This window comes from Triticum aestivum, chromosome 2D (assembly GCF_018294505.1).
Source record: "Triticum aestivum cultivar Chinese Spring chromosome 2D, IWGSC CS RefSeq v2.1, whole genome shotgun sequence".
Taxonomy (NCBI): Eukaryota; Viridiplantae; Streptophyta; class Magnoliopsida; order Poales; family Poaceae; genus Triticum; species Triticum aestivum.
In genome coordinates this window covers 469068184-469078079 of record NC_057799.1, presented here as the reverse complement: position 1 = coordinate 469078079, position 9896 = coordinate 469068184, and positions in this window count along the sequence as shown.

Sequence of the window (9896 nt, the reverse complement as noted above, 5' to 3'; positions counted from 1 at the left end):
CCCGTCTAAGGAGCAAGTAACACTGTATTGACGCCGGCCGTATATATCCGGTGGTGTACGGTATGTAGAAGGTCCATATTGTCCTTTATATGTTTTGTGAGGGGTTCTACCGAAGCGCTTACTGGGTCGGGCTGGATCTTCGGTTCAACGGTCATTTGTTAATTCGCTTTGGGCCCCTTGTCTCTTCCTGACTTTTGCCCGTCCACAGGACCGAGCACTACACTGTGCCTTCCATGATGGAACGCAAGTACAGTACAGCATTTCCGTGTACTTTGTGGGCACATTCGTGGCTTCATGAACAGTGAGGTGGGTGCAAGTTCAACAGTTTAAGACCGACGCAAGATTCTGTCCCCTCTTTACGCCAAGAGGACCGAGGGACTCGTGGACGGATCAGACAGCGGCGTACAAAGTGGAACTGATTCCATCCATTTGTTCCTTATTTTCTGTTACCTAGCTAGCCTGCCGGGACACCCGGCCGGGCTCAAGCTTGGTGCTCAACTAGAGGTGTGAACACTGAGCACATGCGCTCATGTTACCTAGCTACGGAAAGAGACACCTTTCTCGTTTTTCCGGTGGAGAAAAGAGACACCTAATGCCAATAAAACGGTGCTCTCTCTGTGATCAACATCTTCAAAACGTGAACATAGCGGGTACGCTAGTCCCCATTGCGCACCCACAGTACGCTCACCAGCGGATTGTGTATGGAGAAGCATACAATTATATATACACACATTATAAAAATGAAATATGTGCTTTTGAATCAGAAAATAGTGGTAACAAAAGACATAAAGAAGTTTGTTATATACAGATATTCGTGTTTACTGATTTCACATACTAGGAATGGAACTTGATGTAATCCATTGGAAACTCTCTTTGAGAAACATTATCACTTATATACAACATGCTAATTAAGTCCTTAAATTTAAGAAAGGAGTCTTTCCTTACTTCTTTACACAAAAAGCTGTTATGTTGTTAGCCGCTCGTGCAATTAAAACTTGGAATAACTTAGAATAGAAGAAAAATGTCCGAATTGGCATCTTGGGGTGAAACCTGATAAACCACAAGTAATTTCATACGGTTAAAAGAACTTCATATGTTGTGCTGAGATTATCTTATCATTTGTGTGCAAAATTGGTATCTTGTTTGCGAAATTCCATTATATTGAACTAAGTAATAAAATATCCAACCAAAAATATACACTTTTACTTGGTTGGAACTCATTTCTAGAGTTTACGCTAACATAGGAAAATAATCAAAAGGTGCTTAAAATAATTGTGATGAAACCATGGAATCTTGTTCAATACCGGATTTTTTTTACTAATTCTACTATAACTTTTTTGAAGCCATTCAATTATAACTAATACCAAAGGAAGAGAAGACAAATAAAGACATTGCAGTGATAAATACAACATAAGTGGCACCTAATTTAAATTAGTACAATTGAAGCGTTAACCTTCATCTACTGTATGAACTTTGCTATCCACCTACTAATTAAGTAATAACTATCGTGATACGAAACTAGGGCATGAAAATTGGTGAGCTAGATGTTGTTCTCTTCTTTTTCGATCATACAATCACAACCATTTCCCCGAAAAATTAAGATAACCCCATGTGTATCAGTTGATGCACACAACCGTTTCTTCACAAAGATGACATGTCATCACAGAAGAGCTAGAGCTTAAAGCGACAGAAAAGAAGGTACAACTATCGCCGATTCTTTTGGTAACAGGTCATCCATATTGGTATGATAATTTAGTTCAGCATTTATACATGACACGGTGAATGCACACTAGTTTTTTTTCTACTATTACAAACTTGATTTCCAAGGGAAAATGTTGTCGGATCGTAAAAACAAGGATTAGTGGGGAGAGAATCAAACATGTTCATAGGAGTACGTAGGAGTATATATGTACCACTATATATAGGAGACAGAAGGACCAGCCTGCTATATATAGTTTGCCTAGCTAGCCATAGCTACTGCGATTAACTTTGTTTTGAGGTGTAAAAGTACCCGGGAGACAATAGATTTTCCCCATAGGTTATAGCTCTGCCTTGTTTTAGTAATCCCTCGCGGTCATAGCATTTGCCCGATCGATGCGAGTCCGTTGCCAAATGCAAATAGCTAGCAAAGCTTGTGCCGGAGGGGCGTATCTTGCTTTCCACTTTTGGTCCCCGCTCGACGAGCTTTGCTTTGCTTGGAGTATAAACATACTACCTCCAAATACACCTGGCCTTTGGGTTTTATAAACAGTAGTAAACAAAACTCCCAGATCGAGCCTTCTAGATCGCAAAGTAGAGAAAGGGACCGTGTACACGACACCATCACTCGTGCCATCATCGATGGATGCTTCATTTCACCGCACACGGATTAACATAACCCTTGCAGACGCATCACGGGAGAGATTTACTAATGGGGGCAGCGAATAGGGCGCGGCTTCCATGCCCGCGCAGACGACATGCAAACAGACAGGTGGAGGGAGCTAGACGAAGCAACCCCGGCCGTGTCTCCCGGCCGTGGTATGTACTGCAAGATATATTAGCTGTAGGGATAGTTAACCATTAACGTGCCCGTCGCCGGTCGATCTGGGTTCTTCTTCCTGCTCTTTCCCGTGGCCGGGACGGGCTTTACGCGCGGGGTGGCGATTAAACAAGGCGGTGGTCCTGGAGCTGGTGCGCGTGGGTGACACCTGTCGCCGGCGTGGTGCGGCAAAGTCACCGCACCCAGCGCGCGGAGACGGCGATGCGCGCATAAAATAACGCGCGGCCGAGGCCGATCGCGCTTGCTCGCTCGCCCGTACGTACGTCTACGTGCTTGCCCGAAATAGCAGCCACATTATTTTACGGGCGCGCGCGCTGTCTTCCGGGCCGCGGGAACCCCGATCGGTCTAAAGAGGAAGAAGGAAGGCCGGCGGGGTGTCGGCGCGGGATTGGCCCGGCCGTCGCCATCGCCGCACCCACCACTAATTGGTGGCAGCGACAGCGGCTACCGATCGAGCATGACCTTAGCTTATTAGCTTAGGGCGTTGTTAATTGCGCGCTGATGCGTCCTGCTGAGCTTGCTGATGCGCGCGCGTGATGCTCTGGTGCAGAGGTGGCCTATTGGCTCGGGCCGTTTGGTGATTAGGTGAGGGGAGCGCCGTGAGGGCTAGGCATGGGAGAGGGCACATTGCCACGAGCGCTAGCTTAGGGGCGATCTACGGGAAAGACCGAAAGAGAAGGTGTACGTGGAGGGCATAGCCGGGGACCGTACGTAGAAAACACTACTTAAATCACAAGGGGAGATCTAACGATCTGCTACTGCTGCTGCTGCTTTGGGGTTAGTATTATTCTTTGGTGAATGTCACGACGGGGAGGTCTCTCGAAGGGGTAAGGGAGAATAAGGAATTGGATATTGGTTTTTGATTCCGGCCTCTTGTTACGTGCTTGTGTGTGGTGTGTTCCCATGTTGCCCTCCGGTAACAATGGAGCGGGCCGGGGTAGATCGGTGGAATTGAAGCTCCGGTTTCCGGGGGAATCTTGTGCTGTGGACACCTGCGCTCGATCGAGGGGTTCTTTCGGTCGTTTTGTCCCCGGCATCCCAGCCGGCTGGTAACTTTCTGCCAAATTATTTCATGCCTCCTTCGTCCCACCACAATGGTTCCTGGAGCTGCCGCGCGCTGGTTTCACCTTAATCTACCCACACGGTGAGAGTTGAGGTGGGGGGTCCTACCCGTTAGGCGTTAGGTCAAGATGGGGCGGACAGTGAAAAAATATATCACTGTTGTGAAATTTCTTTTTTTTGCGGGAAATCACGGTTGGGAAACTGACAGTCGGAAATCAATTGATGTTGTGTCGTGTGAGCTAGCGTGAAACATACCATATTCGTCTTATCAATAAAAGTCAGGGCTGAAGCACAAGAATGAGGATTACTTGGTTAACTTGCTTCCCTCGCCTAGAACAGTAAAAGGATTTGTGGCCGAAGACGCCACAAACAAAGCGGGTCGCCTTTTTTCTGCAGATCTCCGCAAGATGACCCTTCTCCCTGCAAGGATAGCACATAACATTTTTTCCATGCTTGCGCGGTGAGGAAGACGAGGCCTTGAGAAGCTTTTCCACCATTTTTAAGTCCAACGAAGGGAAACATTCTAAATTACTCCCCCGCAAAACACACACACTCTCTAAATTACATAAATTACAATGCCACACTCTAAGAGCATCAACCCTCCCCCCCCCCCCCCCCCCAATACGACCGGGCGAATGGCCCGGTCACTCACCAGTTAAAAAAACCCGATCCGGAAGGATGCCTCATACCGGCCCCAAATGGAGGAGATAATGGCCGTTTGCTTGCCCCTCCGCCGCTCCCGAGAGGAGTGTGCCCGACCGACATCCGTGTCTATCTAGCGCGAATCCATTGCGTCAGGGCAACTTGCGCTCGGATCCGCCGGTGGTGGAAGCTCGAGGTCCGTCTGTCGTGCTATTTTCGTCCGCCGGCTTATGAGTGCTATAGGGACCGGTGTGCCCGCCGTAACAAGTAGAGGTTGACGGAGCGCGAGGCCCGCCTTGCTGTCGATGTGGCACGCGCTGCCGCAGAAGAGGAGGCCATCTGTGCCCGCATCCTACAAAAGTGGCAGAGGAGGAACACGCGTGCCCTCGCCCGAGAGCAAGCCCGGGCGGTCCGTGCAATGGCCGGGCTGCCCCCCCCCCCACTAGGAGGAGGAGGAAAGTGATGGGCGGACTGCTCCGGCGAGGAGGAGATCCGGCTTAATCCATATTGTGTCTTCGAGCGCTACTTCCGCGACAAAGGCGTCAAGGGCGCCGACAAGGGCAATCGGGGATGATCTTTGTCCATAGCTTAGTATGTATGTAGTATATATGTAGACATGCCAAATTTTTGTAGCCCGATGGCATCTGCTGATGTACGGTTGTATTGGAAGTTTATGATGCTTGTGTTATATCAATATTTGCGGTGTGACTGGTCACTATTCGCGGACGCGTCCGCGGACGTTTTAGGGACCGGATTTTTGAGTAAGCTAACGAGGTTGGGTTGCTCGTTGTTGGAGATGACCACGTTGCGTTGCTTACAACTCCACGAGGCCGTGAGCATAAGCAACTTCCTCGTGACAGTATGAGATAATGGGTGGCATGGTGGTACCACTCCACAAAGTCCTCTTCAACAGGCATCCTGGAGGAAGAACAAACCCGCAAGAGCACCTCATGTTACAAGGTGCACAACAGATGGCATCCGGTGAGGGGGGTGACAAATGGCCTCCTCCGATTGATCACATAGGACATATCTAATGGTGTTTTGTAGTCTATGCCTCGCAAGTCTGTCTGTCGTTTGTCAACTATCTTGACAAGCTAGCCAGATGAAGAACTTGACCGAAGGTGGTCCCTATGACTTCCTGTTAATTAAGGTTCCATAATCTCGATACAGCCCCCCCCTTGAGAAGAGGATGTTGTCACATGTCTTGAAAGAATGTTGGTGGTCAGCCCTCCATCAGCAAAGCAAAACATCTTGCACCATCAAGAAGTGCACATCACGGATCACCAACCAAACATGGATATATTGCCTCGAAGAAGGGATTGACGGTCACTTTAATGTATGTACTCCAAGGCCTATACAAGAGCGTCTACCACACCATGCCGCGATTTTGAGTGCGCCTTGAAGCTAGCATGAGTAGTTTGAGAGCAATTTTCTGAAATAATCATGTCATCCAGCCACTAGTCCTTATAGAAGAGAGCATATGTTTCGACACCAACAACCATTTTGGTGAATTGCGTAAACATACTATGTTCGTACCTCAAGAGCTGCATGTCAAGCCTGTTCAAGGACGGAGTGGGTCGGTAGCCAACATACCTAAAGGGTGGTCGTCCGTACGGGTGAGGTCCAAGATGTCAAAACCACTAAGACTTGTATGTGTTGGGGGGAGGGGGAGGTGTTAGAATTATATCCAATGGGCATGGAAATGCCTGTCTCAAGCGGTGACTCGGGTTGTCTAATGGAATCCTCAGTATCCCCCGCTTAATTTTAGTTATAGTGTATCGTAACACGAATATAGTGATCTTGTAACTTATATATATCTCTAGTTCATGCAGTGACATTTCCACGGTGCCGCAGAGGCCCCCATTGGCGCCTCACATGGAATATGTGGGCAGTTTTGTGTGTTAGTAACTTCAACTACCTCACTCTCCAGAGCGGGTGTTGAACGATGAATCATCTGGCCCATAGGGGGCTTCCCCATGATGGTCGTTGCATCCTCTGCGAATAAGAGACTGGGGATATGCAACGCATCCTCTTGGGAAGCTCCCTCTCTTAGCAGGTGTCACATGAGATCCTTTCCTGATGTCGCACTACAACTGATCTTCCCCATCCAGAGTTGTTTTCCTAGACTGCTGGGTGGTTTCTTGCAACCATACCCCCTTCCATGTGTAACGAGATCTCATCACTCTCGTGCTGACTGCTTGGTGGATCTGGAAGCATTGAAATAGATCGTGTCTTCGATGGCTTGAGACCCTCCATTACGCAACTTGTCCAAACAATCCAGGAGGAGGGCTTTGGGCTAGGACTGGAGCTAGGGGCTCAACCTATTGTTACCTGAAACATAGTCCTTGTATCTGTAGGGTTGAGCACCCCTTTTTCTTGTTCTACTTATGCACTTGCAAGTTGCAACCATGTTGGCTCGTGTACGTGGTTTTGCGAATTGCACCTTGTAATCGCTTCACTCTCTTCCTATCGGTGAAACGATAGGCAATCTTGTCTATTCGTGAAAAAAGTAGCGATAGTGGCACATGGTCGATCGAGTCATAGACACCTCTTAAACTATATCACGACAACGAGTACGCGTGGGAATATGAGTAGTCAGAGCGTCTACAGTCGGAACCCTCAATGTGTCTTGCTCCTCTAGTCATACACTCCCTCTATGTGTTCGACAAAAATTGCGAGCTATATTTTTATTCCTTTTTAGCCAAAACGGCAGATTCATCAGATGAGGAGCTTCAGAACAATTAGCTTGATGATTTATTTCATAAAGGGTTCACCGATTCCTCGGATTCATAGGATGAAGAGGTCATGATGATGATGAGCATCCAGGAGGAAATGAAGAAGGAAGTGGAGCATATTTTTGAACTTCAAGGGTTCGGTCAAGGGAAGGAGAATTGTAGAAGGGATAGGATTATTGGCGGATGGCTAGTCTACAAGGACTACTTTCAACCCTAACCAAAGTTTCATGATGGGTCTTTGGGCGTGGCTTCTGAATGGGAAAACCCTTGTTCTTGCGCGTGGTGGAGGGTGTGGAGGCAGATGATCCCTACTTCAGTATTTGAAACAATTGTCACGGACAACTGTCGTTCCCTCCTTTGCAGAAATGCACGACTGCTCTGAGGATGCTTCATTAGGTACCACCGCAGATGTAATTGGTGAGATGGTCCGGAGGAGGGAGAGCATATGTCTTGATGTCACTATCAAGTTTGCCCAAGCCGTGGTAAAGATGTTTGGAGCAGAGTACCTGAGAGAACCAACTGTCAAAGATACAGAGAGGTTGATGGAAACTGGATCTACAAGAGGTTTTCCAGGTATGGTAGTTCAGTTGATTACATACATTGGTAATAGAAGAACCGCCCCAAAGTTTTGTGCGGGATGTACCAAGCTGACCCCAAAGAGACCACCATCATACTCGAAGCAGTGGCATCAAGGCACTTGTGGATTTTTTGCATGCTTTCTTTGGCATGTCTGGTTCTCACAACGACATCAATGCGCTCCAGGGATCTATCATGTTCAAGAGACTTTGTGATGGGGATGCTCCACATACAACTATATTGCACAACTACTACATGGGATACTGCCTTGCCAATGGTATCTATCCTCAATGGGGGATGTTTGTCAAGACCATATCCAATCCCCATGGCAACAAACAATTCCACTTTGCAACAATGTAAGAAGCGGCTAGGATGGATGTGGAAAGAGCATTAAGCGTGCTCCAAGCTTGTTGGGGTACTATTCGTGGAGCTGCAATGATGTTAGAATCTGAGACATTGTGGCACTGATGACATGTCGTTTCATTTTGCGCAACATGATTGTCAATGACGAGGGTGAAGCCCGAAGTAAAACCTCCCGGAACAAAATGCCGAGCATATTGTGAACTTTCTGGAGATGCCTTGCAATCTTCGAGATCCGAACATGCACATCAGCACATGCAACTACTCGACGATCTTGTGGAGCATACATGGACCCACAATGAAAACCAAGGAATTTAATAATTGAATTGTGCACTCGGAATAATTTTGATGTTTGAAGTATGTATTTTTTGTTAGAATTTTTTATTTGATATTCATGTGTATGATTTTTTTTTTGCGATGCATGTGTATGATCTGCATTCGTGCGTTTGCATGAATCTGAGAATTTAAAAGTGAGGAACTGATTGCAAGGAGGATAATTGAAGGGTCGTCTGACGTTGTTTGAGGTCATGTCGGGGCACGTCCATGGACGTTTACGGACCGAATTTGGCAGTCCGACTATAGGTGCTTCCTATTGCTTTTTTTTTGGCGGGTGAGATGCTTCCTATTCCATGCTGACTGATCAGTCAAGGCGAGATAGCTAGACTTGACCGGATGGACCAGGCCGACATGCAGCTCAAGATCAGGTGGATGCGCGGGCGCGTGTAATGCACGAGGCTACCTGGCATGTCGATCGAGTGACCGATCATGTGTTTGCTTTGATTTGCTTCGTGCCTTCTTTTTTCTCGATAGCGATGCATATAGATCAGACGTCTGATCGGTACTTATTAGCACAATTTTCCTTTTTAATTCTCGGCAAAGCACCACATCACACACATATGCTTTTGTAACCGCGTGCCAGCTCAGGGTCTGCCGGAGCGACCAGGTTAGGAGGATGTACGCGGTAATTACTGCACTCCAAGCAATGTGGCGCATGGTCGTCAAATTAAGATGATTAGTTTAGTCCGCTTGTGCGTCGGAAAGTCGATCCATCGAATGCTGCAAGTAGTACAATTGCCAGGGGGTGAGCTGACACTTGTAGCAAATCTAGTTACCCACGACGCGCTCTTCTGGAAAACCTACGACGTTTACGTCTCACAAAGTAACTTTCGGTCCATTCGGTTTGCGGTAAATCCCGCTTTCCTTTTTACCGATAGCTAATTTTTAGCTTTGCCAATGTTCCTACGATCCGCATTATCACTTCAATTTAGCCATAACAAGCCTCTCGGTCTATGCATATGCGGATACATACAATTCAATCATATCTTATTATAAAGATGGCAAGCATGCATTAGGACCGAACATACAAAAAAAAAAACGACGCCATCCTTCGGCCTCACGACGACCAACATCTCCATTATCTACCACTAATTTGTGACAATAATCCTACGATAAAACTATATTAGGCCAAAACAATGCCTTTAAGAAGGGACTGCTTGTTTGGAGAAACCCGCCCGACTCCCGCGTCGCCCAACTCTAGCGACACGGGGGGAACCCTAGCCGCCGTCAGCGAGGTCCCTCCCCTGCCCCACCCCCGCGCCGCCGCCGCCGAAGGGTCGGCCGGCGAAGCCGCGCCGGACCCCAGGAAGGTGGCGGCGGGGTGGATCTGGCTCGTCACGCCCCCAATCCCCCGCTCCACCCCACCATCACACGCCTCCCCCTCCCGGCGGTTGCCTCCGCTGGCCCAGCGACGCCGGCTCCCCTCCCCCCCTCCCCCGACGTCCGCCCCGCGCTGCTCCGGCCAACCTCGCCCCCCTCCCCCGCCCCTGGTCGCCGCGGACGCCTCCTCCCCTCACGCGCCTCCTCATCTCTGCCCGCGCCCACACATCCCCGAGATCCCTCCTGGCGTCTCCCGGGTGTCCTCCACCGGCTGCTGCCCCGACTTGTCGGCCGGCGGTGTCCCTCCCTCGACCCCGAGCCATGGT